Source organism: Jaculus jaculus, chromosome 3 (assembly GCF_020740685.1).
Source record: "Jaculus jaculus isolate mJacJac1 chromosome 3, mJacJac1.mat.Y.cur, whole genome shotgun sequence".
Lineage (NCBI taxonomy): Eukaryota > Metazoa > Chordata > Mammalia > Rodentia > Dipodidae > Jaculus > Jaculus jaculus.
This window is the reverse complement of record NC_059104.1, coordinates 174,203,420-174,221,366: the sequence shown is the minus strand read 5'-3', so window position 1 is coordinate 174,221,366 and position 17,947 is coordinate 174,203,420. Positions and strand designations below refer to the sequence as shown.

Sequence of the window (17,947 nt, the reverse complement as noted above, 5' to 3'; positions counted from 1 at the left end):
GAAACCTGGGAATCATCCCTGGAGGGTCTTCGCTTCTCTCACCCAAGTCTTACGACCAAGTATGGTAAAGTCTCCTTCCTCATCCCCTGACACCTATCAGGCCTCATTGGCACCACCTTCAGAATGACTGTACCGACTTCCTAACTTGTCTTTTGGCCTCCAACCTATTGTTATGAGACTGCCACTGCTTACTTCACTAATAGAGCTCTTCCCCAACCTATTTTTTAAGAACCTTTTGCTCTGGAAAGATAAGGTCATGGCATTGGAATTCATCATCCAATGATTAGGGCACATTCCCAGACCCATAGAATACTTCTCCAGCAAACTCTATAGTATGTGGATGGCCGAGGTGACTACAAGTTAAAACGGCTACAGCAATGCTGGTAGATAAGGTTACAAAAATGCTGGCACTGTAATATCCCAGGGCTGACAGGGGTGGAGACAGGAGGATCGCTGAGGCTCGATGAACAGCTCCTAACTGAGGAGCAGCCATTACAGGTTAGTGAGAGACTGTCTGGGAAAATAAGAGAGAAGAGTGATAGAGAAAGAAAGCCTGTCCTCCTCTGGCTTCTACACCTGTGTGCATGGAGCATGTGAAACTGCAACATCCATGCAGATACCACATGCACACATCACACACAGTGTATACATACACACAAAAGTAAAAGTTGTTATAGGTAATGGGGATATAAGAATCTGATGCCCCACACAGATCATTAAAAATATGTATATATTAAAAGGACTTCATGACTCATGTCACCTGGCAAAAGCATCATTACCCATCAAGATACTGGTGCCTTTGGAAGGGAAAGGACTAGAAAATCCACAGTCCAAGAAGTCATTAGGACCTGTCTGTTATCTTTGTAATAAAACTAAGTACCTGCCTTTACTGAACCCAGGACAGTGGAGAGGGACATTCCCAAAAGATTGAAAATTTTACTATGATCTTCTGATATTTGCTGACATCTTCTCAGAGTGGATAGAGACCTACCCTCCCACCAGACTGGACCAAAAAAAAAAGTAAGAACTCCAAAGATTATTCTCAAATATAAAACCTGGAGGCTGGAGAGGTGGCTTAGTGGCTAAAAGGGCACCTGCTTTCAAAGCCTGAGGGCCCGGATTTGAATCCCTAGTATATACATAAAGCTAGATGCACAAAGTAGTGCATGCATCTGAAATTCTTTTGCAGTGGCTAAAGGCACTGGCACACCCCTTTTCTTTCTCTTTTTCTCCTTGCAAATAAATAATTTGGGGCGGGGGGTGAGGTAGGATCTCACTCTAGCTCCAGCTGTCCTGGAATTCACCATTTAATCTCAAGGTGGCCTCGAACTCATGGCAATCCTCCTACCTCTACCTCCCAAGTGCTGGGATTAAAGATGTGTGCCACCACGCCCAACTCTAAATAAATAATTTTTTTTAAAAAAACTGTTCTTTTATGTCTGTGACAGTCTCAGTATGTTTTCTTTTTTTTTCCTTTGCATCATGATTCTATGATACCTTATGAAAAACGTTATTGTGTTTTTAATAATAAACCTAAGAGTAAACATTAACAGTTTGTCTTATTCTTTACTGTTTATGCAGTATGACATTTCAAATGGCATCTTGTCACCCAGCTGTCCATCAAATGATGATCTTCAGATCTACAAGTTCATGCCACCCACCATCACTTACAAAACTCAAGACACTTTTGATTCTTAATAGGCAGGGTCCATAACCCTGTTCAGCCCGAAGAAGCTTCAGAAAATAAATCTCTAATCATTGTTAACCCTTAAGATCAAAGACTCAGGAGGGGGAAATTGAGGCAGGATAGAAAGTCAGGGGAAATCAAAGGGACTTGGGAAAGAAGCCATGCCCTTTACTCTGGAATCTGGCTGGGAGTCAGAAACATCAGCACAATGATAAAGCCAAAATTCCCCATAGAAATGGTGTCGGTCCTCCAAAAGACACCTCAAACAAGGCTGTTAAAAACAGCAGAGGTGGGAGAGATGGGTCAGTAGTTAAGAGCGCTTCCTGTACAAGCACGAGGGCCGGAGAGAGCCTGAGGCCTCTCAGTTCGATCCCCTACAGCCCACATAAACAGCTGCGAATGGCCATGTACATTTGTAACCCAGTCTGTGGGGGGCAGACTGGATCGTCACTGGGGCTTGTGCAAACAGCAAGCTTCAGACTCAGTGGACAGCAACGGAGAGGGACACCGGTGCCTTCCTCTGGAACACTGCATCTGCTGACACTTGTGCATAGACCAGGCACACACACACACACACACACAAACACACTCACCCTATCACACCACAACATACATGTGCACACACACATGCACACAAATACACATTAAACTTATATAGGTCCAGAATGTGTGTGGCCTTGAGTTTAATCATATTCACACTCCTGTCTCTTCTCTAAAGCGAAGCAATGCACCTCATCAAACCAGCTTACAATTTCATTTCCAAAAGGAGATCTTCAAGAAAAATAAGTGAACTAGCGCATATACTTTTTATTTAGTTTCTAAATTCTATTTTTAATCTGTAGTCCCTTTAACCTTAAAGCACATACTAGCTCTTATCTGTGGTGGTTTGATTCAGGTGTCCCCCAGAAACTTAGGTGTTCTGAATGCTAGGTTCCCAGCTGATGGAGATTTGGGAATTAAAGCCTCCTTGAGGCAGTGTATTGTTGAGGGTGGGCTTATGGGTGTTATAGCCAGCTTCTTCTTGCCAGTGTTTGGTAAACTCTCCTGTTGCTATTGTCCACATTATCTTGGCAACGGGTGATGTCCACCCTCTGCTCATGCCATCATTTTGCCCACCTCCCCTTGAGTCTGTAAGCCAAAATAAACCTTTTTTTCCCAAAAGCTTGCTCTTGATGATTTCTGTCAGCAATGCAGACCTGACTGCAACAGTAATGTTGGTACCGAGGAGCGATACATTTGCTGCTAGACAACTGTGTGGCTTTGGCTTTTTGGAGCTGATTTCCAAGAGGAATGAGGATGAATTTGAAACGTTGGCCTAAAGATGCCTTGCAGTGCTGTAAGTACAGCTTGATGGACTATTCTGGTCAGAGTTGAAAGCTCTGAATTCAGTAAAAACTATAGACTGTGAGGTTTGGCTTATAAGGATGAAAAAGAGCTTTGCTTGGACTGGGCTAGAAGCAGTTCCTGTGAGAGACTTGCTGTTATACCCATGTCCTGAGAAGTTGTGCAAGGTTACGTTGCATAGAAATGGACTGGTGTAAGCAGAGGGATATATCACAGAAAAGAAATGAGATATTTGGGCTGAAACTGCTGCCTGTTCACCTACAATTGTTTGACAGATTACAACCTTTGAGACTGGGCCAGATGACCCGCACTGAGACAACAGAAAGAATGTAGACACTTTTGAAGGAGCCTGAGAGCTCAGGGAGTGTCTTGTTCTTCAAAGTCTGCTTTATTCTCCTCTGGATTAACAAATTGGCACCATACCTGGTATTATGGATTATAAGAAATGCAGGAATGAGAGGGTCATTGAATTTGCAACATGGTCTTTTGTTTTAGAAGTGGCCATGGGCAGTGTGAAGCAGGTTTGCTGGATGCCAGCATGGAGACCCAATGGAGCCATGAGGATGGACCGTGTGTTGCAGTGGAGACCCAGTGGAGATGCCGGGACCATGAGATGACTGCTAAGGAGAGCTGCAAGCTCCAGATGAAGTTTTCCAGGACTGAGAGTAGCCTAGCTGGAGGGGTGGAATTGGAACTCCAGAGTCTTGTTGCTGGTTAGAATTACTGGACTTGGAGACTTGTCACTGGCTAGAGTTGTTGGACTTGGAGCTACAGAGTTTGATGTTTGCCCTGGTTGTTTTAAATTGTGTATTTGGTTGAATATTTCTTTGCAATGCCCAATGCTATCTTTTGCAGTGGGGGTATTTATTCTGTGCCATTATGGTCTTCGGGGGGATTTTTTGGTGATGTGGCTCAATTCAAAGACTTTGGATTATGGGGATGTTTGAACACCATTGGGATTGATAAAACTATGGGGACTTTTAAAGATGGGCTGAACGCATTGCATTTTACATCATGGATGGTTTTCAGCTTGTGGGGGCAGGCGCAGAATGTGGTGGTTTAATTCAGGTGTCCCCCAGAAATTCAGGTGTTCTGAATACTAGGTTCCCAGCTGATGGAGATTTGGGAATTTACGCCGCTTGGAGACAATGTATTGTTGGGGGCAGGCTTATGGGTGTTATAGCCAGTTTCCCCTTGCCAGTGTTTGGCACAGTCTCCTGTTCCTGCTGCATACCTTATGTGGACTAAGAGGTGATTTCCACCCTCTGCTCATACCATCGTTTCCCCTGCCATTGTGGAGCTTCCCCTTGAATGTGTAAGCCAAAATAAACCCTTTTATCCCAAAAGCTGCTTTTGTTCTGGTAAGTTCTGCCAACAATGTCTGCAACAGCCTCTCTTCTCTCAAGGTCCAATTCCAACATCTTCCTCTCTGGAGCCCTTCTCTCCACTCTCAGATGAGTGTTGACCGCATGACTGAGTCCCCGTCTCCATCCTCCCACAGCCTCTATTAACCATGTCATTGTGGATTCCTTGGTCTCAAGGGCAGGGCCATGTCCCTAACCCTGGAGCTCTCAGCTTATGTGTGTGTTTGAGGAACTAACAGAACCCAGCAGTGCCTGAAGGAGGCATCTTGAGACTGACTAGTCAAAAATTTCTTCCACCTATGGGCCTGTGAAACAAGCCCTGTGCTTCAAAGCCATACTGGTAAAGCAGACATTGAACGCTCCCATTAACAAGGAAAAGATTCAAGAAGGAGAGGGTCACAGGATTCCCACGGGTGGCATGCCAAGTTATCTCAGCCTTCTGCCAGGAGCCTCGGCATGGGCCTGGGACCCTGTGGCCAAGCCACCCCTTGCAAAGCCCTGAGGACACGTTCTGCGGGGTAAAGCCTGACTATGAAGAGCTATGGAGCACAGCAGACTCGAGAAAACGTCCCATCACGCTCAGACACTGTGTGTCGTGACCCAAGGACAAATTCACAGGCATCACCTTCCCTTCAGGACAAGTGCCAGACAAAGCAAGGCACAATAATGGAGGAGTCAAGACAGGACAGAGGGGCCTGCTGGGAAAGCTGCTATCACAGCTGCAAATGCCTCCTGTGGATATCTGAATCCAGTAAGAGTGAAGGGGCGGGGCTCTGATTTCTTTTGTCAGTGAATAGCAAAGGCTTAAATAGTCATGGAAAAGCTGAGCAGGAGAAAACAGAGTGTCTCTGAAGGTGAACAAGCTTGCTTTTCTTGTCCCCACCTAATCACGTATCAGTACCTCTAATAACATGCATTGTTTGAGGCTTTACATGTCAAAAATGTTTTTCACAAACATGACTAGGAGTTCCTACCTACGCAGCTTAAGTCAGTGAAGCAGTCACTGAAGCCAAGGGGGTCAGGTACAAGCGTCCCAAGCCCAGGTGGGCAGGCTGGCAGCAGTGTCTGACGCAGTATTTCTCGCTCTGCACCTTTCTGCCTCTTCCCCCCACCGCCCCCGTCCCTGTGGCTGGTAGTGAGCAGTGTGCACGGGGCATTCTCAGCCACTTCCTGCCCGGCAAGTTCCAAGAGATCCCTAAGAACATATGTACTGCAGTCCAGCTCCAGGGAGCATGCTGGGGGGATTCCTTTTGCTTCCTGAACCTTCCATTTGAAGCCCAGCCCAGCTCCCATCACATGTTCCTGCCACCCCACCAGCAGCCTTGGCACAGCCCAACCCAGATGCTTCCATTTATGCACTTACCCAAGCACTCAAGCCGTTCTCACCAAACCGCAGCCCTTGAACAAGGCTCCATGATCCAGAATAGCTTTTCCAACACCACGTGCCAACAGCAGGGCCGTCACAAAACTCGATGTCCTCCTCCTCTACTGGATGCAGAGAACAGCCCAGGGCACTGAGACCTCAAGTGCCACGAAGCCAGACTTCCAGGCTCACTGCCAGTCTCGGGAACAGGGGCAGCAAGCCGCTTAGTAGAAACGCCACCCCAAACACACAAGCATGAGACGCTGCGGTGAGCTGAGCCTGAACCACAAGGAGGAGGGCAGGGTCTGGCCAGAAAACCAGGGACTGGGGCGGCTCACACCCACGTGGCTCCTCTAACCCCTGGCTGGAGGAGCACTAAGAAGCTGAGGGTACTGTCCTCTGTGTGCATGGCTGCTTGGTGTTTCCAAATGCCTTCTTCACCTTCCTCCAACTGTTCGTACCTAGTAGATATCCTTCCTGGCCAGTCCTTTCCAATCCAAGAGCTAACTGCAGAAGAAGCCACAATAATCCCAGAAACCAAGGCTATAGCCATCAATCTTGTGCCTTCCCATGAGTGATGTGGATACAAAAATAATAATAATAATAACCAGCTATCTGGGGTCTAAGAAAATTGCTCAGTGGTTAAAGGCCACTTTACTTGCAAAGCCTGCCAGCTCAGGTTCATTTCCCAGCCACTCAGTGTAAGCCAGATGGAAAAAGTGGAAAAGTGGCTGAAGTGTTTGTTTGTAGCAGCAAGAGGCCCTAGCATGCCCATACACATAAACACACAAACACACACACACACACACACACACACACACACATCAAACAAATAAAATAAAATGTAAAAGCACAGTTTGTATCTCAAAGGGAATAAGAGACAATTCATTCTGGAGCCAAATATGAATGTCATAACATAGAAACACAGATTCGAGTGTCCCAAATAAAGTCATAAGTGACTTAGAATAATACACTGATGGTAACATCAAAAAGCAGGTTCCAGGAAAATAAGGAAATCTCTTCTGTGAGTTCCCAATGCTATCTGATGACATTCTTAGCTTTCAGGTTGGTAGAAGGTACAGGGTCTGTTTATACTTTCCAAAATGACTTTCCTAACAGTTACAGGACGGTAGGTCACATACAGAAGTAGGCGATACACGTTTATTAAAGGAACTAAAATGGCCTAAAACAATTTGGTCATGGACCTGCATCATTCCAACCTTTCTGCAGTCACTGAAATTCTAAATCAATCAGACTTAGATGCTTAACACAGATATGGCTCATTTCCGGGAACTTTAGTTCACAGGGACTTGGGTAGATCTCAGATCAGACCTCACAGCCACTCCACCAAGGAGGAGAGATGCTGGTGGAAGTGGGAAGCAAGGCCGGGATGTATGCCCCTGGAAAGGGTAAGATAGAGAAGCAGTCCGCATCCAGGCAGCAGAGTCTCATAAGCCCATCATTCTACCCCTTCACACTACAAGACAAACGGACCTGTCTCCTCGTGGAAATGGGATCAACTGTAGCCACTTGAGAGCCTCAGAAAGAGAGGGTCAGACAACTAAATGTAAGGAGAGGGCTGAGATGGGGAAAGACCGGGACACAGTCAACAACTCTTTAAAGCTAGCTGCCTGTCTCAACCTCAAGTCTGTTCACAGCGCATCACAATGACATGGTCAATTACTTCCTGTCTGGGCAATTTCCACCTGCCTGTAAACACTGCCTTCTGGAAGTTCACAGCACATTTCCCTGCCTCCTGGGAGTGAAAAGACTTTGTCTTCATTATCTCATTAGTGAGGGATATATTACAATTACCAGCTCTGTCTTACAAAGAGGTTGCTCTGTGGCCAGGGATCAGGGCAAGAGTGACGGAAGGTGAAGCTGGGGCCAGCCAGGGAATAGTCCAACCTCTTCTCACCCCCTTGAACTTGGCCTGTACGTGCCAGGCAATAGCATCACCAAAACATCACCTACAAGCCATCTCTGCTTCCCAGCAAGTGTGGAAGGGAGCAAGGACAGAGGGAAGGTCCTGCCTGGGGAGCCCGCGAGGCTCTCTGGATCTCCTCTCACGTACCAGCAGGCTACGACAGCCCGTCTTTACCGCTTGCCCCCTCAGGTCTCCATCGACGTCCTTCCCCACGTTTCTCGTTGAGATTCCCTTTCCTCCGCCCTTTATTTTATACCACATGGAAGCTTCTACCAAGTCTGCCTCTCTCCATCTACCTAACCGCCAGCTCACACCCAACCTGCTCCTCGGAACATTGTATTTCTCTTCTCTGGTCACACTCACCCTCCCTGGTTCAAATATCCTTTTGGCTTCAAGACACTGGAGCCCTCAGATCTATTATTTTAAGTCCCCTTCCTGTCAGACTCCATTCAACAAACTACCATGCATCTTTCCTTTAAAAAAAAAAAAAAGAAATTGAGCCGGGCATAGTGGTGCACGCCTTTAATCCCAGCACTGGGGAGGCAGACGTAGGAGGATCACATGAGTTCGAGGCCAGCCTGAGACAACATAGTGAATTCCAGGTCAGCCTGGGCTAGAGTGAGACCCTACCTCAAAAATCAAAAAAACTATGTGTTTGTTTGCAGGATTATGTGTAGAGGCACTTCTAGTGTCACACTTTTTTTTGTTTTGGAGTCTCTCAACTGGCCTGGAGCTCACCATTAGGCAAGACTTATCTGGTCAGCAAACCCCAGGGATCCTCTGGTCTCTACCTCTCCAGTGCTGGGAAGGCAAGCATGTGACCCCGTGCCCAGCATTTTCACATGGTTCTAGGGATCAAGGTCAGTTCTTTACATCGCAAAGCCAGCACTTTTATGCCTGAGCCATGGCCCCAGCCCACGTGCAACTTTCTGTGGTGAGACATAGAAGTCTCCTCCCCGTGGAAAAGCTACCCACCCCCTTTGCCTCATTAATCACCACTGAGATCCAGCCTCTTACTTTTGCTCCCTACACTGACTCAACATCTCTCTCTCTTCTCTTTCCTCTCACCTCACACAAACACGCCAAGAAGGTGGTCTGGAAAGAAAGGCATTTGTGTTGTGGCCACTGGATAATGCCTGCCAGAGTGGATTAGTCCACTGGTGTGTGGCATGCGGACGAGCCTTGTCAGGTCAGTCAGTGTGAATCATGCCCTCAGCAACAGGCACATTCCGGCGGACAATGCAAAGCCATCTTTGCAGAAGTCCTCTGCATCCTTTTCCTTCTCCACACGTGCCCCGTGGCAGCTGAACCCCCGCTCCACGGACAGGTCTCTGCTGGCTGTCCGTGTCCTCGGGCGAAGAGCACACCCTTCAGGGCCCAGCCGAGAGCCCGCCTTACCATCCCGTGACACTCCCTGTGGCCCTTCGCCCTGACCCGCTGTTCTCTTTCTCCCCGGCTTCCCAGCCTGTCTTCTCACCTTCCTCTCTCGCAGCCAGGGGAGCAGATTCCCACTCCCGGATGCACTGAGAGCCCAGTGATCATGGCCAGGGGAGCAGATTCCCACTCCTGGATGCACTGAGAGCCCAGTGATCATGGCCAGGGGAGCAGATTCCCACTCCTGGATGCACTGAGAGCCCAGTGATCATGGCCAGGGGAGCAGATTTCCACTCCTGGATGCACTGAGAGCCCAGTGATCACGGCCAAGGGAGCAGATTCCCACTCCTGGATGCACCCAGAGCCCGGTGGTCACAGCTATAAGGGAGCAGATTCCCACTCCTGGATGCACCGAGCTGTGGTTCTGTTTCCACTTTCTGGAGAGGCCGCGTCGGTGGAGTTAAAGGCGAGGCTGAGGCGAGCCAGCCCTGGTGAGACTCTCCCTGGACGCTCTGTGTCTGTCACTGACACGCCTGCCTCAGGACACCAGCCTTCTATTCCTTCATCTTTTTCATGCTTCCCTTCAACCTAAGGACCCTTTCTACAGTCTTTGTCATCAAAGCCCTATTTCTCAGTGTCCAGACTGTCCTGTGTTCTACATGATACAATCCCCACCCTATCCAAACGAATCTGGTGCTGGTGGTCCAGTGGTAGAATTCTCACCTGGCAAATGAATGCGGCTGAGACCCCATAACAAGCACTCACGCCTTCACTGAATACTTCATGTTGCCCTGGAGATACCCAACGGGAGAAGATTGGCATCCTAAGTTTCTCAGCTAGGTATCTGACTGGTGGGAGTGACAGAAGGAACAGAGCATGTACAGGTCAGTCCTGTCTTCCTCTCTCTCCCTAGAGCCACCTTACTGAGGAAAGAGGCTTGTGACAGGAGGAAACCACTTTCACCCGGGTCGTGTTAGTTCAGTAAAAGGGCCCATGGGAACCCTATGGCTACATTCTCGAAGCCACTTCCTTAGCTCTAAAGCTGATAGCTTGGTTTACCCTGACACCTGGTCCCAGTTTTCAACGGCTGCCCGTTAAGTCATACGAACAATTGCTACACTCCAAACTACACTCAGCGAAGGACAAGGTAACAGTGTCCACAGAAGTCTGTGTTGCAACTGATGACCACTAGGCAATCTCTGAGGGTAGAAGGAGCCTCACCAGCGACCAGGCACCATCGCTGCCAAGGGTGACGTACCTACTTTCCATGTGTGCCCTGCCCAGGAGCTCGGCTCCACAGAAACCTGCAGCTGACACTGTAATTCACTTTCCCACAGAGGGCAGTGCCAAAAAAGGTGGTCTGGAAGGAAAGGCATTTGTGCTGTGGGCACTGGACAATCTGCCAAATTTGATTAAGTCCATTGGTGCCTGGTATATAGATGGGCACTGCCAGGCGGCCGGTATGAATCAGACCCTCAGCACCAGGCACATTCCAATGGACAATGGGGGTGTCTTGCCCCACATAGCACCCACCCAATAGTCCTTATCTCCATCTTCTCCCCTGTCCACATCTGCCCCATGACAGACAAAGCCCTGCTCCACGGAGAGGCCTCTGTTGTTGACTGCATTGCTTCTAGGGCTGAGAACACACCCATCAGGACTGGGCACATGGCTCAGTTGGTAAAGTGCTTGTCTAACATGTACAAAGCTCTGGATCCAATCCACAGCACCATATGAACTGGGCAAAGGAACACATGACTGTGACCCCAGCACTTGGAAAGTAGAAGCAAGAGGAACAGAAGTTCAGTCAACTTTGACTACAGAGTGAGTTCCCAGCCAGCCTGGATGACACGAAAACCTGTCTCAGCATTAAAAGGGGGGAGGGGCCCTGGAGAGATGGCTCAGTGGCTAAAGGTGCTTGGTTACAAAGCCTGACAGCCTGCAGTTCAATTTGTGCATAAAGCCAGAAACACAAAGTGGTGCGTGCATCTAGAGTTCTGTGGTGGCTTGATCCATGTGTCCCCCATAAACTTAGGTATTCTGAATGCTAGGTTCCCAGCTATTAGAGATTTGGGAATTAACACCTTCTAGAGGCAGTGTATTGTTGGGGAGGGCTTATGGGTGTTATAGCCAGTGTCCCCTTGCCAATGTTTGGTACAGTCTCCTGTTGCTATTGTCCGCCTTATGCTGGCCAGGGGAGATGCCCACCCTTTGTTCATGCCATTGTCTTCCTCTGCCATCATGGAGCTTCCCCTTGAGTCTATAGGCCAAAATAAACCCTCTTTTCCCAAAAGCTCCTCTTGGTCGGGTGATTTCTGCCAGCAATGCAAATCTGGCTGCAACAAGTTCGTTTACTGTGGTAGTTTGAATCAGATGCATTTTGAATGCTCAGTCCCCATCTGGTGGCAGTTTAGGAGGTAGAGCCTTGCTGAGGTGGGGGTGGGGGGGTGTTGCTGTGGGTGGGCTTAGGGGTGTTGTAGCCTATCTTCCCCTTGCCAGAGCTCAACTCACTCTTGCTGCTAGTTGCTGTGGCAACAGGTTATGTTCAGCCTCTGCTCTACCATCCTTTCCCTGCCATGCTGAAACTCACCCTTGAGACTGTAAGCCAAAATAAACTCTTCCCTCACATCAGCTGCTTTTGGTTGAGTGTTTTGTCCCAGCAATGAAAAGATGATTACAATACCCACTTTTCAAAGAAAGCCACCAACATTTTCCTTCTCTTTTTTAAAAAAAAATTATTTTTATTTTTATTGATTTGAGGGAGAGAGATACAGAAATAAGCAAGGGGAGAGAGAGAGAGAGAGAGAGAGAGAGAGAGAATGGGCATGCCAGGGCCTCCAGCCACTGCAAACAAATTCCAGATGCATGCAACCCCTTGTGCATCTGGCTTACGTGGGTCCTGGGGAATCAAAACTGTATCCTGTGGCTTTGCAGGTAAGTGCCTTAACCACTAAGCCATCTGTCCAGCCCCAACATTTTCCCTCTTGTAGCAGCAAGCACATACTTGCACGCATGTACCCTTATACACTAATTTGCCTCCAAGGAGGAACAAACAAGGATGTCATTTCATTGCCTAAATCTCATTACAAGCTGATTCAGAGAAATGCTTCAAATGAACTTCAAATTGAGCACTTCCCAAAAGCTTCATCTCAAAAAAAAAAAAAAAAAAAAAAAAAATCTCTAGTTTATAATCATGGAAGCTGTCAATAATAATAATGACAAATCTCTAAAAAGTAACACCAGTAAGAGATGATCACAGCAGCCAGGTGATGGGCAAGTAGAGTTGTTTTACTATTCCTGCTGTTTCTGTGGAACTGGATTTTCTTCATAAAATACAAGGTTAATGTTGTAGTTACCTCCTTGTTGCTGGGACAAACACCTGACCAGAAGCAGCTTATAGGAGGAAACGGTTTATTTCCAGGTCACAGAATCCAGGGGAAGCTTCATCATGCTGGAAGATGCTGGCTCACTTCATCATCCATCCACAGCAGAGAAAGAAAGAGAACAGCCAGAGTTCAAGCTGGCTCTGAACACACTGGGCTGGACTCCACCCTGAGGTCTACTCCTGAAGACACACTTTCTCTAGCAGGGCTCCACCTCCCAAGGACTCTGCTAGATGAGGAATAAATAGAAAACTTGACCACAAATACCTTCAGGCTGTGAGGACATTACATTCAAACCACCACAGTGTGGCGGGGTGGGGGGGGAGTCAGGGCTGAGAAAATGGCCCAGTGGTGAACAGCGCTGGCTGTGCAAGCCCACCGAGCGGAGTTCAGATCCACAGAACTCATGTGAACGCAGACACAGTAGTGCAGGTGTGTGCAATCCCAGTGTGCCAACAGCAATGGGAGGCGGAGTCAAGAAAACCCAGGAAGCTTGCAGGCCAGACAGCAGGGTGAACAACAAACGGCGAAAGGCAAAGACTTCCAGGTTGTCCTCTGACCTCCACACCTAAGCCATGGTAAACATGTGCAAACACGCACACATGCATGCACACACCCACAACCCTCCCCCCTCCCACACACACACTCACACACACACACACAACCAGGGGCCAAGGGAGGTAGGTATATATAGGATTTTATTTTCTCTTCCACAGAACTGATGCTTGGGCCTAAGTTCATTGAGATGCATACGGTGTTTTCTATGGTGCCCTTCAGGCTCCATGAAGAGGTTCTAACATCTAACCCAACTCCCCTCACCTCTCATTGGCCCTCATCTTCTCCCTGCTGAATTGCAAAGGATGACTCCTTCAGGCTTCCAACCTCTAGCCAGCTCTCCTTCAATCCACCCTTTCCAGGGCACCAGGACATGTTCCATAGAGACATATGCCCCACCTTCCATGGCTGGCTCCTCACTACTTGCAGGGGGAAAGCCAGACTTTGCAACATAGCTGGAGTCCTCTGGTATGGTCCAGCTGCACTCTCGCTGAGTTTTGAGTCCCAGCCTCACCAGATCATTCTTACCTCTGAAAGATAGGAAGGCTTTCCTATCTTTATGCTCTCATTCCCTCCACTTGGAATACTTTTCTCTGCAGTTCTAAGGCCTCACCCAATGGACGTACCTCCTCCATGAGGCTTTTCTGCACACCTGAACACCTAGTCACTCAAGAGGCAGGTCTCCAACTTCTGTCCCTGGGTTATCTGGGGCCCACACTGATCATGAGAGCTGCTTCCATCTCTTACAAGAATGACGGCAATTTATATTACTTTTCCATGTGTCTGTTCTCACTTCTAAATTAAGAAGCTTGAGAGTAAGAAGTGGATTCTAATAGCCTTTCTATCCTCAGATCCCACCGAAGAGCCTGGCACAGGCGGACACTCAGTAATTACTACGTTTGTGTGTTTTGGAAATGGAAGGTAGAAAGAGAATGTGACTGTGTCAGATTCTGAAGTAAGGGTTGGGGTTGTCTAGGACAGCCTCTCCCACCTTCTTGCAGCATGACAGACAGAGGTGAAGGCAAATGAACCATAAGAGGAACGTGGCTATTACTGGGCCTGACATGAACAAAAGACACATGATGGATGTGGTTATATTACTAAAGGACCAACAAGAGGGTATTGCATTCCCCGACAAGTGATAAAGCCAGGCCTTTATCCTTATTTCACTAGTTTAGAATGACAAGCAACAAGAAAAAAACAGGTCCAAATTGGCATGCTTTCTCTATTATCTAGAGTATTCAGAGCCTCACGTATAACTTGGGTCTACAGGCAGCTACTTCTGCTGCCCAGAGGGGTTCAGGCCTCATAATTTGGCAAGTCCTAGAGAATTACTAATTGAATTTATCAAAATTTATCCTGTTTTTGAACCTTTATTTCATCATTGTTTAATTCTGACTCAATGCAATGGCTTTCCTTCTGAATTAAAAAAAATAAAAGAGGGGGCTGGAGACATGGCTTAGCAGTTAAGGCACTTACCTGCAAAGCCAAAGGACCCAGGTTTGATTCTCCAGAACCCACATAAGCCAGACGCACAAGATAGATCATGTGTCTGAAGTTTGTTTGCAGTGGCTGAAGGCCTTGGCATACCCATTCTTCCTCTCTTTATCTGCCTATTTCTCTCTCAAATAAACAAAAGACTGATTAACTGGGTAGCAAAAAAATCAAAACATATTAAAAAGAAGGAGGAGGAGAAGAAGATTGACGACCAAAGAGATGGCTCAGCAGCTGAAGGTGTTTGCTTGCAAAGCCTTCTGGCCAGGTTCAATTCTCCAGTATCTACATAAAGCTAGATGCACAAAGTGGCATGTATGTGACTATAGTCCATTTGCACTGACAAGCACCTATCATGCCTATTCAATCCCCTACACACACACCAGATAAAGAATTTACATTTTAAAAAGGAAAAAAGAGGGCTTGCCGGTGAAGCCTAAGGACCCATGTTCCAGCTCTCTCCAGGTCCCACATAAGCCAGATGTACAAAAGGTGAAGCAAAGTCACACATGCCCACTAGGTGGCACAAGCATCTGGGGTTCAATTTCAGTGGCTAGGGTTCTGGTGTGCTCTATCTTTAAAGAAAAGGAAGAAGAGGAAAGAAAGAAAAGAGAGAAGGAAGGAAGAAGAAGAAAGAAGGAAGAAGGGAAAGAGGTAGAGAGGGGAGGGAAGGGAAGGGAGGGAAGGGGAAGAGGGGAGGGGAGGGGAGGGGAGGGGAGGGGAGGGGAGGGAAGGGAAGGGAAGGGAAGGGAAGGGAAGGGAAGGGAAGGGAAGGGAAGAGAAGGGAAGGGAAGGGGGAAGGGGAAGGGGAAGGAAAGGGAAGGGAAGGGGGAAGGGGAAGGGGAAGGGGGGAGGAGGAGGGGAAGGGGGAGGGGGAGGGGAAGGGAGGGGAGGGGAAGGGAGAGAAGGGAACGGAAGGGAAGGGAAGGGGAGGGGGAAAGGGAGGGGAGAAGGAAAGGAGGGAGGGAGGGAGGGAGGGAAGGAGGGAGGGAGGGAGGAAGAAAAGAAGAAAAATGCACAGGAGCTCCAGGACACATGCTTGTAGCTCTAACTACTGAGAGGACTGAGGCAGGAGAGTCACTTGAACCTGGGAATTTGGAGCCAACCTGGACATAGAGCAAGATCCCAGAACAAAAACCAACAACAATAATCCAAAGGAGACCAAAGAGCCCCCCGACACACCAGCCTGTGTGCACTTAACTGCACTTGGCCTGCTGACTGTCAGAGAAGGGGCTCCCCTGCAGGCCTGGGCTGGAGTTTTTCCCAGTTCTGTCCTCACTGGAGGGCAGAGAGCCACATGGGAGCCAGAGGAAGACACTACACAGGGCCCACAGCTGCCAGAGAGGCCACACTGCGCTCTAACAGAGGGCGCTGAGCTCTCCTGGGAGAGCCTGCACACAGGGCCGCCGAGCTTCCTCTGTGGGCTAAGCTCTTAGCTGAGGGCCTCTCTGCCCTTCACTATGACACTAAAGATCCTGGAAGCATCCCATCATAAGGTGAATCGTGTTCTTCCAAAATTTTTATGCTGAAGTCTTAACCCTATGTGACCATTCTGAAATAAGATCTCTAAAGAGGTAACTGCGTAAGAGTGGGCCCTAATCAGACATATTTAGTGTTCTTAGAAGAGACCAGAACACAGTTTCAGAGAGAAGACCAAATGAAGGCCCAGGATGGCTTTCTACAAGCTAAGGAGAGAGAGCCCAGAAAATAAATGCCCCTGCCCCACCCCACCCCCCAAAAAAAATAAAGCAAAAATAAAAAATAAAAGAAACCAACCCAGCCAACACCTTGAACTGGGTCTTCTAGCCTCTATAATTATGAGAAAATAACGGCTATCATTTGAGACTCCTGATCTGTGGTACTGTATTTTGGTAGTCCAGGCAAACTCACAGACCCTCTAATGGTCTCAGACACAAAGGAAGGGTCACAGAAGGGCACCTCTTCCCCAGAGCTGGTGGTTCTATTCTGACTCACTGATTTTACGTCCTGCTTTCAGTCCAAGGGTGGAGACCTTTGCTTCACATTCTCAGACACCCAAGTATGGGCAGCTCTTAACATTCCTTTATCTGTGTTTTTGTTTTTGCTTTGTTTTGTTTTAAGTTAGCTCTCAGCTGAATCAGGTCTGAGGTCCAAGACCACGTAGCATGGCCAGACTTCAGGATGCTACAAAGAGGAAACCCTAAGATGCCACAGAACTGAGTAGTTGGTAAACTGTATTCAAGAATGCAGAGTCCTAAAAAAAAAAAAAAAAAAAAAAAAATGCAGAGTCCTGAGCTCAGGCCTCTTTTCTTCAACCCAACTCAATAGCTCTGGCACATTATGTGGCCCGGGAAGGATAGAGCTGGGCCTGTCCCCTAACCTCAGTTCACCAGTCACAAGACACTTGTCACTTAGAGCCATTTCCCTGTTCCACAGCTGAAGCCAGAGGACAGTTTGGGGACTTTCCCAAGAATAGGGATCCAGGAACCCCCTCATTTGCTCATCTGCTGCTGCAGACCAAAGACCAGCCTGTAAGAGATTACTGTTTGAGGTCTCCCTGCCCAGGGAAGTGTTGGACCCAAATTTGACAGCTCAGAGGAAAATGGAAATAAATGTCTTTTACTCTGCTGGGGGAGGGGATCTCTTTCTTCTACACCTCTTCTTTTCCATCAAGCGGGGTGTTTATTCTCCCACTGAAGATTCACACACAGTTCCCAGACTCAAAGGAAGAAGGAAAAGGTATAGAAGGTCATGTGACTTAAAGCCACAGCAAGCTCAGTAGGTCAGATGCTGGGTTCCTATACCCTACTCACCCTTACCCTCAGCTCTCTGAGGCCCCTTTCTTACCAAATGAGTAGGGGCTTTTTCCCCTTGAGAATAAGAGGAAGAGAATGACACGGGTCCAAGCTCTGCTTTCGTCAGTTATAGATGCTACAACAAAATCACTACAAACTGGGTAGATAGCTCATAAGCAACACAAGTTGATTTCTCATAGTTCTGCAGGTTAGGAAATCTAAGATGAGTCTCTGGAAGACTCAGTGTCAGGCAAAGACCGGATTCCCAGTTCTAACTGTGTCCTCACATGGAGCAAGGGACTACTGAGCTCCCTCAAGCCTCTTTTATCATCCTATTTATGAGAGCGAAACTCTGATGATTTAATCACCTCCCAAGGCCCCACCTCCTAATATCTTTACCTTGGGGGGTAGGATTTCAACAAATGAGCTTAAGGGTAGGGCATAAATTCTTAGATCATACCAAAATTGAATGGCTGTGGATTTACACTGTGGCTCTCCCTCTTACCTTGGTAACATGCATTAACCTCTTAGGTTATTTTATAATGGAACCATCAGACATCTGTTTCACGCAGGGCTGATCAGAGTGTAAGGAAGAGGACAGAACAATCGACCCGGGCTCAGTGCCTGGTGCAGTAATTCTGCAACACCCTGCCTCTCCCCACCCAGAGGACATGTCCCTAAC

The 17,947-nt window shown here is 47.8% G+C and overlaps 1 protein-coding gene across 3 annotated transcripts in view; it reads right to left on the bottom strand.

Moving 5' to 3' along the window:
* Nucleotides 1–17,947, bottom strand: part of Ppfibp2 (PPFIA binding protein 2) — a 168,791-nt gene that overhangs the window by 135,944 nt on the left and 14,900 nt on the right. The window contains exon 1 of one of the 3 annotated variants that reach the window (XM_045145272.1): nucleotides 5,759–5,774. The exons of the other annotated variants lie outside the window; for them this stretch is intronic. The gene's annotated coding sequence lies outside the window, so the exon portion shown is untranslated. Of the gene's footprint in view, nucleotides 1–5,758; nucleotides 5,775–17,947 lie in introns of those variants that run through there. 3 annotated transcript variants of the gene reach the window in all.